The following is a 19268-nucleotide window of genomic DNA, read 5'->3' on the forward strand; positions in this document are numbered from 1 at the left end:
ATAATGCTTAAAGTGAAACAATAAAAGTGTAATATCCTTTAAATTTCGTACCTGGGGGGTGTCTATAGCATGCCTGTAAAGGGGCGCGTGTTTCCCGTGTTTAGAACAGTCTGACAGCAAAATGACATTTCAAAGGAAAAAAAGTCATTTAAAACTACTCGCGGCTATAATGAATTGTCGGTCTGACACTACACATAAAAATTCATTGATAAAAACTGCATGGGATTTCCCCACAGGGGAACCCCAAACCAAACCAAAATTTTTTTTAAAAATTGCGTGGCGGTCCCCCTAAATTCCATACCAGGCCCTTCAGGTCTGGTATGAATATTCAAGAACATATTTGGGGGGCACACCCTACAATGCATTTAAATTCAAGATGGTGCTGCTATAAGACCTACAAACAGTACAAAATATTTTACAGCGCACACATACAAGAATGACATTTCCTGCAGGGCTAGTTAAAAACACCTGAACATATTCAAAAAATACGGGGGTTTGGTCACACTATATGGTCATATAGTGCTAAGCCCACTTACTGCGACAAAGTACCCCGAATTAGTGGGAACTAATTCGGGGTCTTATAGCATTTTGTAGGTCTTATAATGAGGAGAAGGGAAGGGAAGGGGAGAAGAAGAGAAGGGAAAGGGAAAAGAAAAAGAAAAAAGAAGAGGGGAGGGGGGAGGGAGAAGAGGGTAGAAGAGAGAGAGGAGAGGGAAGGAAGAAGGGGAGAAAGGAAAGGGGGGTTCCCCCCTTTGTTTTTCTGTTTTTTTTTTTTTTTTTTTTTTTGAGGAGGGATCAGGAGCTAAGGGTGCAGTATCTCTATTTCTTCACTTAAAAGATTGATTATGAATTTTAAAAAATATGGCCATTCCAGAGCGGATGTTGAAGGATAGATCCACTTTTCTTTGTTTTTGTTTTTGTACTTGTATATGTGTATGTATTTTCTTTTCTGAACATCTTGTATTTATGCATTTGGAATGATATGGAAGATTTTTTATGTTTATAATAATAATTTAATAAAAATAATTAAAACACAAGGAAGAGGTCAATAAATTATATATTTGCTGGTCCCTTCCCCCCACTCTCCACTAGGGATGAGCTCCGAGTTCAAGTCGAACTCATGTTCGAGTCGAACATCGGCAGTTCGCCAGTTCGCCGAACAGCGAACAATTTGGGGTGTTCGCGGTAAATTCCAAAGCCGCGGAACACCCCTTAAAAGTCTATGGGAGAAATCAAAAGTGCTAATTTTAAAGGCTTATATGCATGGTATTGTCATAAAAAGTGTTTGGGGACCTGGGTCCTGCCCCAGGGGACATGTATCAATGCAAAAAGAAGTTTTAAAAACGGCCATTTTTTCGGGAGCAGTGATTTTAATAATGCTTAAAGTGAAACAATAAAAGTGTAATATTCCTTTAAATTTCGTACCTGGGGGGGTGTCTATAGTATGCCTGTAAAGGGGCACATGTTTCCCGTGTCTGACAGCAAAATGACATTTCAAAGGAAAAAAAGTCATTTAAAAGAAGAAACATTAGGAGAAGAGTGGAGTAAAGAGGGGTAGTGCCCCCCGACTGGGGAGCGGGACAGGCCCAATGGGTCAGCCAGACTGCGCAGCCCCACGGAGATAAGCGTCCGTGTATATAAAGTGTTGCCAAGGTCTCCAGGTCTCCCTGAAGGTCTCCTCCCTGTTGTTCAAGGTAGCGGTGAGATTTCCATGTCTCTTAGTTTGTTCACTTTAGAAAACCACAGGGACTTTGATGGCGGGTTCTCCAATCTCCAACAGAGGGGGATACATGCCTTGGCAGCATTCAGTAGCTGGATGGTGAGAGAGGCCTTGTATTTCTTGAATGGTCATCCTGAAAGGTGAAGCAGGCAGGCTGCGGGGTTCCCCTCCAGAGAGACACCAGTCAGGTGTTTGTGCGAGTCACCTCAAGCCTGAAAGGGGAGAGTTTGGGAGAGGCCCAAAAAACGTGCAGCATCGTTCCCTCTGCGGTGCCACAACGCCAACAAAGGCTAGAGACCTGCAGGAAGAAATGGTACAGGGTGGCGGGTACCCTATACCATCATGTCATAATTTTGTAGCAGGTCTCTTGGACTCTGGTGGCTATAGAGGATTTCTGAGCAAAGTGGAGAATCTTCTCTCTCTGGGGGTCAGTGAATTGAATGCCGAGTTCTGCTTCCCACTTAGAGAGGAACGAGTGAATGAACCCTTCCGCTGGTGAGTCAAGGAGGAGTAGATAAGCGAGAGACTGTGCCGTACTGGCTCCCCACGATGGCAGATTTGTTCTAGTTCAGTAAATTACGGGAGATGCCCAGGGTCCGCAGGCATCTACGCAGAAAGTTACGCAGCTGTAGACCGTTCCAGAAGTCCAGAGGGGGATCTGTAGCAGACAACCCAGCTTCAGAGGAGAGTTGGCCCCAAAAAGTAAAAAACGGAGCCGACCGCCTGCTGACAGTCACTTAAATTGAGGGTTCTGAAGGCCGGGTGTGAAATCTGGATTACCCAAAACCAGCACCATAGGGGAGGGTAATGGGGACACAGAGGAATGCTGAAAGGCATCTCTGGCCACTGATAGTGTGCTGCCTAGTGTGGGGTGGTCAGCGTGGTCCCTCGGCTGAAGTGTGGTGATCCAGGGCCAGCTCTTGGCCGTGTCTCTGGAATCCTCCATTTCCATGGCCACCCAGTGCTTTGCCTCTGTGTGGCAATGCCAGTCCACCAACCTGGTGAGGTGAGCCGCCCGGTGATAGGCTTTCATGTCCGGATGGCCAACCCCGCCCCTACTTTTCGCAATGTGGAGGAAATCCCCCCAATCCCCTCTCCTAGCACAAATCCCTCCAACCCCCCTCCTCAACTTTTTGAGATGGGAATGAGGGACACCTATCAGCAAAAGTATGCAGGCATAGGACACACCCCAAGCCACACCACCTTAAAGGAGAATTGTACAAAAATTGGCTTTTGGAATTTACAAATGCAGCCATTTAGAAATCAGATGAAAGGTTTAGCACTGGAAAACATTTTTTGATAGATAAAAAGTGCATTTTATATACATCTATATAGATAAAACCAAAATGAGGGACAAATGAGGAGGAATGAGGGACAGAGGGACATTGCTCAGGGACAGTCCTTCGAAATCAGGGACAGTTGGGAGCTATGATTAATCCCTGAGTGGGGCTTTGAAACTGAACTTCAAGATAAGCAAATTTTGTCTAGTTATAGGAGTCATGTGTATCCTTACTTGAATCTTGGTGTGCTTTGTATATTTCGTCCAGATCTGAGCAGTAATCCAGTGTGAGATATTACTTCTGTTCAGGAGCTTCCTGTAATAAAGACCGGTCACTGCTGCTCTCTCTCCTTGTGCAGGGTGATTGGTTTTGTCTCCGCCCCTCCTGTGTTTTTGTGAAGACAGCCTGTGGTGGGTGCGGCCTGCTGGGCCTCTTGCACAGCTTTACCCTCTGCACAGTTTATTATTGATATCACTGCTAAATTTGGGGCTTGATCACACTGAGGTTGAGCGGTGGTAAAACCATGCAGTTGAGCTGTGTTTTTACCACCTACGACTGCTCCCCCTATAGCTAAAGCCGTGGCAGGAATGATACCCCCGGTGCTTTTGGCAAGCCTAGAACCTGCTAAATGCAAACAATTGAAGTAAATGGGGCTTCTCTGCAATGCACAAAAGTATACACCCCAAGGTATTTGTTGAGAGGCATTTTGAGTCCATGGAAGATTTTATTTTGTTGCCACAAGTTTTTGGAAAAGGACAAAAAATTTTCTTTTTTTTTACACAAAGTTGTCACTTTAACGAGATATTTCTCACGCATGTCATGGGTATATGTGGAATTACACCCCAAAACACATTCTGCTACTTCTCCTGAGTATGGGGATACCACGTGAGAGGCTTTTTGGCAGCCTAGCCACGTACAGGGACCCAAAATCCAATGAGCACCCTCAGGCTTTTAAGGGGCGTTAATTACGTGTTGGATTTGCTGACTACCTATCACATTTACGGAGGCCCTAAAATGCCAGGAAAGTATAAACATCCTCAAATGACCCCTTGTTTGAAAGTATACACACAAGATATTTGCTGAGAGGCATGTTGAGTCTTTGGAAGATCTTATTTTTTGCCATAAGTTTTTGGAAAATTAAAAAAAATATATAAAAACATTTTTACACAAACTTTTTACTTTACTGAGATATTTCTCACACACATAATGGGTATATGTGGCATTACACCTCAAAACACATTCTGCTACTTCTCCTGAGTATAGATAAACCACTTGTGTGAGACTTTTTTGGGAGCCTAGCTGCGTACTGAGGCCCAAAATCCAATGAGCACCTTGAGGCTTTCAAAGGGCATAATGTACGCATTTCATTTCCTGACTACCTATTAGTTTTGGAGGTCCCAAATGCCAGGATAGTGCAAACACCTCTCAAATTACCCTCTTTTGGAAAGTTGTCACTCCAAGGTAGTGGCATGGTGAGTATTTTGCAGATCTCATTTTTTGTCACAAGGTTTAGAAAAACTCAAAAACAAAATACATTTTCATTTTCTTTCTTCATTTTCCAAAAACTTGTAGTAACAAACTAGTATAGTTCTGATTGTGACCAGTGTGACAGAACTCACTGTCACTGTTTGTTTTGGAGGGGGCTGTGGGCTGGCCTCCTACCCACAGACTATGGCCCAGCAGAGAACAGGAGATTTGGTGGCTATTTGCTGCCTCTCGCAACCAGGAGAAGATGCCACCTCCAGACATTTGTGTCCGAAGTCGCCGGTTCATTAGAGCCAGGTGAACGCGGTATCTGTGGCCAGGCTCGTGGAGCCTTTTCCGGCTTCCTAAACCTATTGGCCTGGCTGGGCTAAATATATACGTTTATTCCACAAACAATGTACTTATAGTTGATAAAGGCATATAAAAGATGGCGGTATGCCCAAAGCGTGGGGCTACAAGACTTGGGGACAAAATGGCATTGGAATAATGTAATGATGTCCCTATATAAGTTGCATCCCTTCTCCCGATCCTCCCCCTTTTGTTATTGTGTTTAATTATGTTATGTCATGGCATGTAGGCAAAAGGTGTGGAGACACATCCCAGCGGGGATGTGTAAGGAGGGGCTGCCTACTTGTCATAATCCCTTTATGTGTTTCAACTGTAGTTTCTGTTTGAATGTACAAGTGTCGAGTTCCCATTGGTTCTTCCTTGTCCCCTACCCCCTCTATACCAAGGCTAAGGGGAGTGTCCTTAACTGTGTTTAAAGGTGTATGTTTTGTACTTAAACAGTTAATGCTCTGCATGTTTAACCCTCAACATCTGTGTGTTTTGACTCGTGATTTGGGGTTAAGGGCTGGTTATGGCGAGTCTGCCAGCTGAGGGTGTGTTTGGAGAACAGGAGACACAGTTATGGCAGAGGTCCCCAGATGGGATATCCGAGATCTGTCACAACCGGGATACTGACCTGGACAGACGCTATACTAGTAATGGCAGTATTCAGAAACTTATAATGTGACTGTGATAGTGTGGTGGGCAATCAGGGACTGGCACTGCACTGGCTGGGAAGGATGCTAACTGACACCATCTGACGTCACTAGTGACCGTAATCAGTATTATTACTGTACACTGATACTGTACTAATGGCACTTGATGGGTGACAGGGGTGATCAGGAGGGCAATCAAAGGGGTTAACTGTGTGCCTAACAAGCCTATGAGTGCTGTGTTTACTCACAGATGGGCTGGCTTTCTTCCCTGACTTCAGCTCTGAATGGTAAATGAGGGAGAAAAAAACAGCAAGATCTGCTTGGGTGTTTAATAACACACACATATCTGTGCTGTCTTTGGACACAGCAATCAGTAGGTTCACAGCCAAAATCATTGGCTGCGAGTTTGCTGATGAACTTGTGCTGTGTCCAATCACAGCATGAGAGGAAGGGGGCACACACATGCACCTGTAAACCAAGGAGTTCAACTGCCTGGGGGAGCCTCTGGCCAGCAATAAAATTACTACTGGATGGTCGGCAAATGTATAAGTGAATAACAATATATTTCAATACAAAGAGCAAGTCAATATGACTGCAAAAATAAAGAGTACATGTCCCCTTACATGTGAAAAAAAAAATTCAAAATGGAATCAAAACATTATTCTCAAAAGAGGTGATGTGCTCAAACACACAGCACACAGAATGGACACTTCGTCAGTAGAAGGGAGCACTATTCTTTGACGAAACACTTTGGCCGGAGTCTGACCAGTGACATCATTATGCCTGCCGATGTCTAGACGGTGGTGCTTTACATGTCTCTTTACAATTATTGAGTTACTTTGTAAAGCACCACCATGGAGACGCCAGTGGGCCAGATCCCACTAAATGCATTTTGTCACAGAACGGAGCTCTCTTTCCCTGATGACATCTGTTCTGTGTGCAGTATGTTTGACACATCACCTCTTTTGAAACAATTTTGTTTTCATTCTATCTAGAGCTTTGTTCACATTTCAGGGGACATACGCTCTTTATTTTTGCAATCATATTGACTTGTTCTTTGTACAGAAATACAATGTTATTTATACATTATGTTGATTCTTGATGCCACTTTCTGTTTATGCACTATTGTTGATTAACATTTATTGATATGTTGTATTGAATTAGATATTTTATCTTTGCACTTTCTGACTACTAATTTAAAGGGCTTGTGCACCTATTTTTAGTTTATATTTCCTTTATTTTCACCTGGTGATTCTGCCAGTAGCACATTTCCTGTCCTAGGGTGGCTACACTCACTCCTCCACTGTATCTATGGATTGCCACCCAGACTGCCTTTTCTTTAATGACGGGTGTGGTACCATTGAAATGGCAAAATGCCAATGTGTTCCTATATTTAATGGCTTAAGCATACCTCCCAACTTTTGAACTTCAGAATGAGGGACAAATGAGGGAGCAAGTGAGCTGCGGCATAACAGCAAAATGTGGGTGTTGCCAAAATCTTAATGGATGGAGGGTCTTAACAGGTGTAGTTAAACAAAACCCAGCTCTCACCAATGCCCCCACTCTAGCTTTCTCAGCAATTTCTCCTGGCTCTCTTACAAATGCCCCCCCTCTTACTAATGCCCCCCCAGCTCTCCCACCAATCCTCCCCTCCTCTGTTACTAATGCCCCCTCCTAGCTCTCCCACCAATTCCACCCTCCTCTATTACTAATGCCCCCTCAGCTCTCCCACCAATCCCCCCCTCCTCTCTTACTAATGCCCCCCCCCCAGCTCTCTAACCAATTCCCACCTCCTCTGTTACTAATTCCCCCCAGCTCTCCCACCAATTCCACCCTCCTCTCTTACAAATTCCCCCCCAGCTCTCCCACCAATTCACTCTTACTAATGCCCCCGCCCCACAGCTCTCTCACCAATTCCACCCTCCTCTCTTACTAATGCCCCCGCCCCACAGCTCTCTCACCAATTCCACCCTCCTCTCTTACTAATGCCCCCACCCCACAGCTCTCTCACCAATTTCACTCTCCTCTCTTACTAATGCCCCCCCCCAGCTCTCTCACCAATTCCCCCCTCCTCTGTTACTAATGCCCCCCAGCTCTCTCACCAATTCCCCCCTCCTCTGTTACTAATGCCCCCCCCAGCTCTCCCACCAATTCCCCCCTCCTCTTTTACTAATGCCCCCCCTCCCCGTCTTACAAATGTAGACTGATATGTATCCCTGTGCTTTTTTTAAACACAGTGCTGCTGACAGCTCCGAGTGTCAGAACTGTAGCATGAAGCCGAGGAGGAGTTTCACAGCACTTCACTGGCTCCATGCTACAGTCCTGACAGGTGGGGAAAGACACCTCTGGCATCCCCAATGTGGGCAGTTGTTGCACCAGGACTCGGGGCACCCATCAGCAGATGTGGGCATGTCCCCCCTGGGTGCCTGGCGCAAACACACAGAAGCAGGGAGTGCTTCTGTGTGAAATTCCGCTCAGTGGCGTCACTAGGGTTGGTGTCGCCCGGTGCGGTAAAATATAGTGTCACCCCCGCCCCCCAGGGGGGTGACACCATGTTGTCCTGCCGCTGCTCCTAGCACAAATTCCTCCTCAAATCCCCCCTCCTCACACAAATCCCCCAATCCCCCTCCTCGCACAAATCTCCCCAATCCCCCCTCCTTGCGCAAACCCCCCTTCTCGCACAAATCCCCCCCAATCACCCCTCCTCGCACAAATCCCCCCAATCCCCCTCCTCGCACAAATCCCCCTTCTCGCACAAATCCCCCCCAATCACCCCTCCTCGCACAAATCCCCCCAATTACCCCTCCTCACACAAATCCTTCCAATTCCCCCTCCTCGCATAAACCCCCCTCCTCGCACAAACCCTACTTCTCGCACAATTCCCCCCCAATCCCCCTACTTGCACAAATCCCCCCAATCCCTCATTCTTGCACAAACCCCCCAATACATTCTCATTTGTCATGTCCGGACAGATCCCAGGCAGGGGTGTGGAGGGCTCACCAGGGGGGGATAGCTAGCTGGACTGGTATGGGGGATCTGGGGAGGATGGGATCTGTTCCTGCAGACAATGTTATGGGGGATCTGGGGAGGATGGGATCTGTTCCTGCAGACAATGGCATAAATTCAGAACTGACCTGTTTGTTGCTGGAATCAGGATGTGGATAGTCAACGCGGCAGCGGCGTGCCTGGATGGATGCTAGCGCGGCTGAAAAAAAAAACCCTGCCTCCGTGACCTGGGAATGGGCTGAGCCATGATTTGCCAAAGGCACCCTGCCTTCTGCCAATCATGGCTCTCACAGCACATCGCGCTGTGATTGGCCAAAGCATGCAGGTCAGGTGCATGCTTTGGCCAATTAGCAGCCGTCAATGCACTGCGATCTCGCAGTGCATTATGGGGCGCTCTGTGGCGGGCGAACTTGCCACGAGCGCTCCATATGTTCGTTTGTTCTATTCTCTGTGGTTTTGACAAAGCACTTCTATAGTGTGAAACGCGTCAACCTACCTGCATTCCCCCTGCCTGTACCCATCCAGTGCTTTTAATATTTATGATTCAATAAAGACTTTATACTTTACTTTCTGTGTGGGTGTGCTGCCTATCCTAAGATTCTCTGTTCCATGTTTTCTGCTGCAGTGGCAGGGAGTGCACCCCACTCACAGAAGCAACATGGGAGAGTTACCGATTGCATCACCTGTGAGCAGCGATCTCTTTTACTCTAGATGAACACCTGATGTTCGAGTCAAACTTACGTTCGACTCGAACATTGGGACCATCCCTAGTCAGGTGAAGAAAGCTCCATTTTGTGATGAAACATGTTGGATGGGGTACGGCCAGTGACATTATTACGCCTGCCTGATATCGCACCTATTACATAAATACATACCTCGAACCAGTGATGTGCATGAGAGCCGAGATACAGCAGCAGAAGCCAATCACAATCACAGTCAATCATAGCCAGTGTCTGCGGGGGACCTGAGAAGAGGAGGATTGGGGCTGCTCCATGCAAAACCACTGCATACACAGTTGGATACACAAAATAGTTGCAATGATCTGTACAGTTATACTAACACGTTTCAAAGTTACAAAATTGTGTTCAGGCATTAACATTTGTTTTTCCCTCAGTCACAAAGAGGTTTGTATAATACTGAATTTAGCTATGTGGTTTTATGGAGCAAGGTTTCCAGTGCAATAAAATGATAGTGAGCTAAGTTATGAGGATGGGCCCAAAAGTAGCTGGCAAGGGATTTTAGTTCCTACAGTAAATGGTTATCTGTGTACCTGGTAACATGCCGGATCTCAGCCAGCAATTCTGGCTTTTTGTTGGGTACTGACTGTCTGGACAGTGAGGGAGACATACAGGTAAAAGGAGAGCAGTTTTATCATTCAGATAACCATACAGAGAGTGAACTATTAAACCAGAAACTAACCTACTGAAGTTAGACTCTAACTCAGTGGCGGCCCGTCCATACGGGGCACAGGGGCGCTGCCCCCCTAATCTATGCACCCGGCCCCTAATCTACATGCAGGGTGTCGGACGCAAAGATTCCAATGGGTTTTTTTTTTTTTTAGAAGCACATGATTAGAGCCAGAGACTCTAATTGGCTCCAAAAAAGGGTGGGCTCGGGGTGCAGAGCACTGCTCTCTGAGCCCACCCAGTTGTGTGACAATAGCGAGACCCGATTGGCCTGGAGTCCTAAGACTACCTGGCCAATCGCTATTGTCTTCCTGATTCTCCTCCCGGCCAATCAGGAAGTGGATCTAGAGACCCGATTGGCCAGGAGTCTTAGGACTCCTGGCCAATCGGGTCTCAGGACTCACTTCCTGTTCGGCTGGGAGGAGAAGCAACGGCCCTGGAGCAAGAAGCAGCAGCCCCACCATCTGCCTCCTAAGGTAAGTAGGCCTCTGATCGCCACCGTCCCATCCATCTCCCATGGGGGGGGGGATTGTCGCCTTCCTGTCCATCTCCAGCGGGTGGGGTGGAGTTAGTTTGCTGCCCCCCAAAAATATTGGGGCACCAGCTGCCACTGGACTCTGTACTACAAGTCCCAGCGTGCTATGGCAAGCTCACCTCCCCAGGGCATGCTAGGGTGTGCTTGGTGAGATTTGTAGTTCCACAGCAATTATTTTATAGGTTATACAAAAGGTGTGGAGGGTGGAGTGCACAAGGGGATGATAAGTTGCTTTTGAGTGAGGCCCGGAGGGCAGGCATGACAAGGTGAACAGGGGAACAGGGCATGTAAAGAAATGAGAGGGCTTACCTGATTGGGGGGTAGCCTGAAGGAGAGGAGGGGCTATGTGCATTTAAGGAGAGGTGGTCCCGCCCTGGCATCCAGAGGATCTCACGGCGCAGGCAGCAACTTCCCACCCACCCTCCCTGTTTTTCTTTAGGTCAGTTCTCACAGCAGGAGCTGTGGCTTCAGGATCCCGTGGCAGCTGGCGGATGTTGGTCTTTGCTGGCGAATGAAGAAACCTCAGATAAGGAAGGGTTCAGGACCCATCAGGGGTATGGGTCCCTCTGGTGTATTCCAGTTAACGTTAGTTTAGGTTAATGGGTGTACTGCGGTTAGTGGGTTGTCTCTGAGCCAGTATGTTGTGGCTGGAAGCCTAGTATAGTAAAAGGTACTGCAGTGCATTCTTGAATATACAAGTTTGGGGTTCCTGCAAAGACCAATGCGATTAGTGACTTATGGGTTTTGGTTTAACAAATGTTTTTTATGGTTTATGTTAATTAAAGTTTATTTGTTAATAAATAGGCTGCTACGGCTAATTTTGCTCCATATATTGTGTGATCTCCATTAATGGGATTTAATGGTACAGGTTGGGATGGAGTATGGGGTTGGTCTGGCAGTCATTAGCTAAGGATGGAACATCTGTTCTACACTGACTGGTCATGTTCTTTTTGACCCCTTTATTCCTCCCACTAGCCTTGTGCAGCAGTATTCTACTGACACAAGTACAGGGGCATTTTTTTCCCTCATGCTGATGCCAGGGCATTTCTTCCTTCACCACTGTAAACCAGATATTTCCCACCACTATTAAATTCTTCAATTCTCTGTCCTGTTCTACAACCACTGGCACTATTTTGGAGCATGCCACAACCATTAAATATGTTTTGGTGTGGTGCACAATGCTGGTTACTACCAGGGCTTTTTTTCAGAGAATAGGCGCAGGGTTCCTTTCACCTTTTGCCTCCACCCCTACCTACCTCCCAGTACCGCCCCTTTTAGAGAGTACAGAACCAAGTATCATATTATGGTGTTGAATTATTTAGAATGGAATGGAATTAGTTAATGATAACAAGAAAAGCAGTAAAATAGATCCCCTGCTGCTGGCAACAATAGACCCCACCCCAGCAACAATAGACTCCCCCAGCAACAATAGATCACCTGCAGAAACAATAGATCCCACCCCAGCATTAAAGGACCCCACATAACACTAGACCCCCCACACACACACACACACAGCAACAATGGACCGCCCACAACAAAATACCACACCCAGCAACACAAGATCTTTCCCAGCAACATTAGACCCCTCTCCCCAGCAGCAACAACAGATCTCCCAGCAGCCAGCATCAACAGACCCTCCAGCAGCCAGCAACAATAGACCACTTCCTCAACATTAGATCCCTACCAGCAACATAAGACCCCCCACCAACAATACATCCCCCATTAGCAACAATAGATCCCCCGGCATCCAGCATCAGTAGACCCTCCAGCACCCCTTGCTATTAGATACATTCAGTGCAGGAGGTGCGGAACTGCATTCCCCTGCATTCCCGCTAAAAAAATGCCCTGGATACTACTATCCTCCCTATTACCCTTCCACCTTACTCCAGCCTCTGTCCCATCCTCCTTCTCAGTCCAATTGATTTTCAAAAGTTTGCAGGTATGGTCACCACCATACCTGCATCCTCCTCCCTTTTCCCACAAACCTTATGTTACCACCATGCCTGCATACCCCTTTGCACTTCCATGCCTGCAGTACCGTGCATATCCCATGTCACCACCATACCTGCATGCAACCCCTGCTCACCTCCACTCAAAAACGAAATCTGTTCCTTCCACGTTCACTACCATGCCCCCACTCCCTCTTACACTACTGTGTCTTCACACCCCTCTCCTGTACACTTCTCTCACTGTCATACCTGCGTGCCCCCTCTCTCTACTGTGCATCAGTGGTGGAACTACCGCCATAGCGACACACACGGGCGCTATGGAGCCCGCAGCCGAGTGGGGCCCGGTGAGGACAGGAGGCTCCGTGGGTGAGAGCGGGTGACTTTGCGGCCCCGCGGGTAAGAACGGGCGGCTCCGCGGGCCCGCCAGTGAGAGTGGGCGGCTCCATGGGTCCGCGGGTGAGAGCGTGGGCAGCTCCGAGGGCTGTCAGGCGGCTCAGTTGGTGAGACAGCTGGGCGGCTCATGTGTGAGCAGGCTGGGGGTGCATAGAGATGACATCATCTCTCACCGCCCGGCGCCCTCCCTGCATCCCTGCAGTGCAGTTCCCCCCTCACTGAACAGGCAACCTTGGGAAGCAGAGAGATGACATTATCTCTCTGCTGCCTGACTGATAATCTGCTGCCTGACTCTGGGACACAGCAGGAAAGTGACACAGCAAGTGACAATCCGTAATGTGTGACAGGTGAAGTGGCAAGTGACAATCTGGGGCGTGGCAAGTGACAATCCGTAATGTGTGGCAGGTGATGTGGCAAGTGACAATCTGGGGCGTGGCAAGTGACAATCCGTAATGTGTGGCAAGTGACTATCCGGGATGTGGCAAGTGACATTTTGCTATGGGGCCCTGTGATTTCTAGTTACGCCCCTACTGTGCATGCACCCCCTTGTACGCCCCATCTCACTACTGTGCCTACATTCCCCTGTACATGCCCTTTCATTGCTGTGTCTACCGCTCCATGTACACCACCTTTCACCTCTGTGCCTACACCCCCTTGTTTACCCTCCCTAACCACTGTACCTACACCCTTTCTCACAACTGCACCTACAACCCCTTGTACACCCTATTTCACTACCATCCCTTTGCAATCCCCCTTCACCCTCACGCCTCTGCACTTGCTCAATTCGCCATTCATCCTGTTCAACAAATGGACACACTTGTGTTAGTTATAGATATACCGTATTTATCGGCGTATAACACGCACTTTTTTCCCCTTGAAATCAGGGAGAAATCGTGGGTGCGTGTTATACGCCGATCCCCGCTAATTGTGATCTATCGGCGGCGATCGCCGCCGACATTCACATAGCGTGTCATTTTAAATATGGCCCTGCGGAGTTCGGAGGGACTCGGCGGAGCTGAACGAGCGCCGCCGAAATCACAGTGACTGGGCGGAGCCGAGATACACATAGTCGAGTGTATTCGGCTCTTTCCGGCGCCGCTCACAGTCATGCCCAGTCCCGCCATTGGACCTGTGTTATGTCCATCATAGGGCGGGACTGTGAGCTGCGCCGGAAAGAGCCGAATACACTCGACTATGTGTATCTCGGCGGCGTTCGTTCAGCTCCGCCGAGTCTCTCCGAACTCCACGGCGCCATATTTAAAACTACATGCAGCATGTGTATGTTGGCGGCGATCTGTCCAAGCATGGACACTGGGGGCAAAGCTGCACTGACAAGGCTGCACTGACAAGGCTGCACTGGGGCAAAGCTGCACTGACAAGGCTGCACTGACAAGGCTGCACTGACAAGGCTGCACTGGGGCAAATCTGCACTGACAAGACTGCACTGGGGCAAAGCTGCACTGACAAGGCTGCACTGACAAGACTGCACTGGGGCAAAGCTGCACTGACAAGACTGCACTGGGGCAAAGCTGCACTGACAAGGCTGCAATGGACACTGGGACAAGGCTGCACTGACACTGAAAAGGCTGCAATGACACTAACAAGGCTGCAGATGAACACTGATGAGGCTGCATTGATGGGCATTTTAATGTAAGTTTTTTTCCTTAAACTTCCCTCCTAAAAGTTTTTTTCCTTAAAATGCTCTCCTAAACTTGGGGCGCGTGTTATACGCCGATAAATACGGTACTCACTTTTGTCGGCTGCATGGGAGAGACTCCATCCAATGCACATGAACAGCACAAAGCCAAAGTGATGATTCATCTTGACTATCTGCCTGCAGAAGCCTTCAACATCCACTTATATAAAGGCTGTCAATTAGACCAGCCCTTCACTGGAAATGTTAATTTTTCTAACTCAAAATTCTGTACATTTTTTTTTGTTTATGATGGCCCCAGGGCTCTTCCATACTCACTATCTCATATTTTAAAATATATAATATTTAATATAAAATCATTATATTGAAAATATATATATGACTTAAAAAATAACTCTGACCTGAATTAGAACCAACAACTTAAGTCTGTTACTTTAACCACTAAGCTATTGGCCAATGTATACTATATATATGTTTATATGTTTGATATGAGGTTTAGTGTCTGCAACACAACTGTATTAGTCCTGACAAGTAATTGCTATGATCAATCTGTTATGACCATAGATACACATTGTCCTGCTGCCTTCTAGCCATTCACAATTCCCTCATGTAGGGGCAACAGTGCAATGTTTAAAACAAGTTGGGGTGCAGAGCTGTGCTGTGCTGGCCATTGTGTTCTGTTATCTATGGAAGCTGTCCCCCCCACCACTCACACACAATACACACGTTTTCAGTATTGCTCTTTATGTTGGAGCAGATGACAGAGAAGATGGATAAGACAGCAGACCGAGGAACTATTAATACAATAGAGGAACCAGAGAACCCAGCACTGCCTGCTTCCCTATACTGAGTGCTGTAACTAAGATATATTTACATATCCATATACAGAGCAGAAGACATGTATGTCTGCACAATGATGGTCTATGGGTGTTACTACATTATTGCTCATTGGTCCTAAAATCCTCCTAATAGAGACTACTTTATTTATAAACTCAGAATTATGACTTTGAATCTCAGAATTCTGAGTTTTAAATTTAGAATTCTGACTTTTGAATCTCAGAATTCTGACTTTAAATCTTGGAATTCTGAGTTTGAATCTCAGAATTCTGACTTTTAATCCCAGAATTCTGACTTTTAATCTCAGAATTCTGTCTTTAAAACTCAGAATTCTGACTTTTAATTTCAGAATTCTGACTTTCACATTCAGAATTCTGACTTTTAATCTCAGAATTCTGACTTTTAATCTCATAATTCTGACTTTCAAACTCAGAATTCTGACTTTTAATCTCAGAATTCTAACTTTTAATCTTAGAATTTTGACTTTAAATCTCTGAATTCTGACTTTGAATCTCAGAATTCTGGCTTTGAATCTCAGAATTCTGAATTTGAATCTCAGAATTCTGACTTTTAATCCCAGAATTCTGACTTTAAAACTCAGAATTCTGACTTTTAATCTCATAATTCTGATTTTTAATCTCATAATTCTGACTTTCAAACTCAGAATTCTGACTTTTAATCTCAGAATTCTGACTTTCAAACTCAGAATTTTGTAAAAAAAAAATGTTTTTTGTTTATGATGGCCCAGGGCTCTTCCATACTTCCATATCATACACTTGATGAACTGGACAAAATTTGCTTAGTGGTTGGCCCTGTCGGCCCCCTCCTGCCTGACATTCTTCTTTGAAAACACGGGAAAGGCCATAGGTGGATAGAATGGTCCTAGATGGAAAAAACAAATGGGAGCACCATGAATGGATTGGAATTTGGCTGGTCCCTGCTGAAGTGGCCCATTTTGATCCATCTATGGTCATCTTAAGTCGGGCCAATCACAGTGCAAATTTTTTTCCTGCAACCAGTGAGAAATTTGCTTGATTCCCCCATCAACACAGAGAGTGTTGATGTAGGAATCCCTCCAGGAGAGCCATTGTCTTCTCCTGGCAGGGGGGGAGCAGTCCCTGCCGGGAGAAGACAATCGTTATTGCTAACGTCTATACCAGCCACTAGCAATAATCGCAAGTAAAATCCAGCAGGCTGGTTGTACCCAAGTTGATCGATCAACTTGGTACATTCAGCTTGCCCATACATGGTTAAAATCTCTGACAGTTCCTGCTGAACTGGCCAAGATTCAAACCATCTATTGCCAGCATTAGATTTTTTTTCATTCAAGCTGAACAAAGTGTAGGGAAAGCTTTAGTGCTTTTTAGTGCATTAGCTGGTTTTGCAATTATTTTCTAAATAGCAATTTTTGCACTACACATACTGTGGCGCCGTTCTAGAGCCAGCTTTAGACTGGCCAAGACTAGTATAGTTAATAGTTATTTCTCATTGATCAGTTGGGTAACCAGGCTCCACTAGCTTTCTTTACATAAGATGCAATATCTACAAGAGATCAGGAGAGATAAGCCTGTACCAACAAAGGTTTCCAGAAAACCTTCTTATCATAAGGAAACCTTTGCCAATTGCCATTAAGCCACATTCTTCTGCTTTTTTTTTTTAAATATCTGAAAAATGTTCTTTAGTTGCATATGGGAAGCTATTTATATCTTTTCACCAGAAGAGAAAGTTGACCAACAGGCCCATTGTTTTCCTGGGAACTGGAATTATCAATCAGGCACTTGACAGAAGTGTTTTCTCAACAGCAAATATTGTGCTGGACCACTTTGTTTTCACTACAATCGCATTCCTTCCTTACCTAGAATAGGGGAGGCATCTTCATGTATTATCTACTGTATAAGAACGATGAGTCATATCACGTCCTCCAAAAAACTCCTCTTTCCATTTTAATTAAAGTGACTCTGTCCATTTAGAGAGGGACAGGCCCTCCTTTGGAAGCCAATCTCCATTCCCTTATTTTCGTCTCAGGTTTTCTTCTTTTTGGTCTGATGTATTGATCTCTATTTATTTATTAAAGATACATAGTGCTGTCAATTTCAAGCAGCGTTTTACATATACAGTATATTGTACAGTCACATCAGTCCCTGCCCTCAAGGAGCTTACAATCTAAGGTCCCTAACTCACATACATACAAACACTATATTTTCAAAAGTATTGGGACGTCTGCCTTTACACGCACATGAACTTGAAGGTGAGGCCCTGAACGGAAGAGACAGAAAGGAGTGATAGTGTAAGGCCGGGCATGACAGTGTGTCTAAGGGAGACACATAAAGGGTTAAGTTGGAAAGGATGTAATGGGAATGTAGAGAGGGGAGTGTAAGTTGGGGGGAGAGGCTATTTTTAAGGGAAAAGTGGAGTCAGGCTGGGCAGTGTGAAGAAGAAGTGGAAGGAGAAGGCAGTTTTTTCACTGCTCCTCCACAATGGCCGACATCGACGTAATCCTAACATGATTGAGAGCTGCAGCAGCGAGTAAGGGACTGGAATGGCTACACGGCCAGGTCGCGATCCTCATCGAGGACGAAGCGGACAGGTCGATACCAGGTGAGACGTCCCCTTGCGCGTGGAGGTCATGGCCTCCGCCGTGCTTCTCACCAGGGCCTCCATCTCAGCCCGTTCGCCTTCCCAGGAGCCTGCTGGAGGACTGATCAGCTCCTCCGGCAAAAAGGGTGCAACAACAGGCTGCAGCAGGGCCCAGGCGGTCCACACACACCGGCCTAACTGACGGGCTGTCATGGCGCCGCTTCCCCGCCCAGGAATTGTGGGACACTAAGAAGGGCGGCATCCCCCACAGATGCCAACGGTCTGAGGGGGGAAACTAGGAGGGAGAGAGCGCCGGGCAAAGCCACAGGAGTGGGGACAAGCAAGGCCGGCACCACCGTGAGTGGGCGGGGCCTATCTGAGTGGAGTGCAGCGGGGCAAGATGGAGGAGGAGGACACAGGCAGGTCGTCCAGGCGACAGACAGCATAGTAAGACGAGGCCATGCAACAGGGGGTGGAGCTTCGAGGGAGAGACATGCCCCAGAACGCCAGAGTGCCACGGCCTCTGGGGCCACTTTACCCGGGGAGCTAATAACGCCACCTGTCACAGAACAGGATGAAAGGTCAGAAGGGGAGGTATTGGAGGATGAGGAGCCACAAGAACCAGCGAGGGAGACCGGTGCAGCAGCTGTTGGGAGAGCTCCTGGTCAGTCCAGTAAGTCTACTAATAATTTGTCATTGTCTGATGCATTGAATGATTTGTTAGGGGTTGTAAAAATGGGTACAGCAGGGGCAGCCGCCCCTATGGCGCGGTCAACAGGGGAGGCACCGGACCAGCAACTGGTGAAAAATAGGCCCACCAGTTCGGGGTCTGGGGCACAGTTGAAGGATTTGTTGGAGGGCCTGTGGGCCTTGGTAGGCAGATTTGAAGGGGTGCAGGGACAGCCACCACAAGTGGCCCCATGGGCAGTATCGGTGAGCGGGACAGCGGATGGGGGAGCGGGGGTATCCAGTGCCGTTGCGTCCCCGGCAACGACGCCCCCGGGCCGACAGGGGCAGGAGCTGTCACCGAGAAGGTAGGAGAAAAAGGGGTCATGGAGACGGCGGGGAGAACAGATGTGGTAAGGATTGCGGACGCCGCAAAGTGTGAGGTGTATGTGTGTTTCGAGGGTCCGCTGGGAGCACATTTAAAACAGGAGGTACGGGATAAGATTTGCAAGGGCGAGTATGTGGAGATTTTCTCCCTACTGCCATTGGAAAAATTTTAACTTGGACAGGGTGAAACCTGATGACTCCAAAAAAGAGGATGAGGAGAAGAGAAGGTACAGGCTGATCCCACGTACATTTGTTAATTGGCTACAAGCGTTCGCCATTATGGCAAGTGTTATTGGCGAGAAGAACCCTGAGCATTGCTCGGCGTTGTTCTGCTGTTTGGACGCTGTCGGAGAGGCACACAGGGTATGCGGCGGTTCTGCTTAGCTTAGA

The 19268-nt window shown here is 47.1% G+C and overlaps 1 long non-coding RNA gene across 1 annotated transcript in view; it reads right to left on the reverse strand.

The window, feature by feature from the left end:
• Window positions 1–14582, reverse strand: part of LOC141102918 (uncharacterized) — a 31713-nt gene extending 17131 nt beyond the window's left edge. The window contains exon 1 of the long non-coding RNA XR_012235218.1: window positions 14509–14582. This is a non-coding gene — a long non-coding RNA (uncharacterized lncRNA). The remainder of the gene's footprint in view (window positions 1–14508) is intronic.
• Window positions 14583–19268: the final 4686 nt, after the last annotated feature.

The sequence above is a fragment of the Aquarana catesbeiana genome, linkage group LG07 (genome assembly GCF_042186555.1).
Source record: "Aquarana catesbeiana isolate 2022-GZ linkage group LG07, ASM4218655v1, whole genome shotgun sequence".
NCBI lineage: Eukaryota > Metazoa > Chordata > Amphibia > Anura > Ranidae > Aquarana > Aquarana catesbeiana.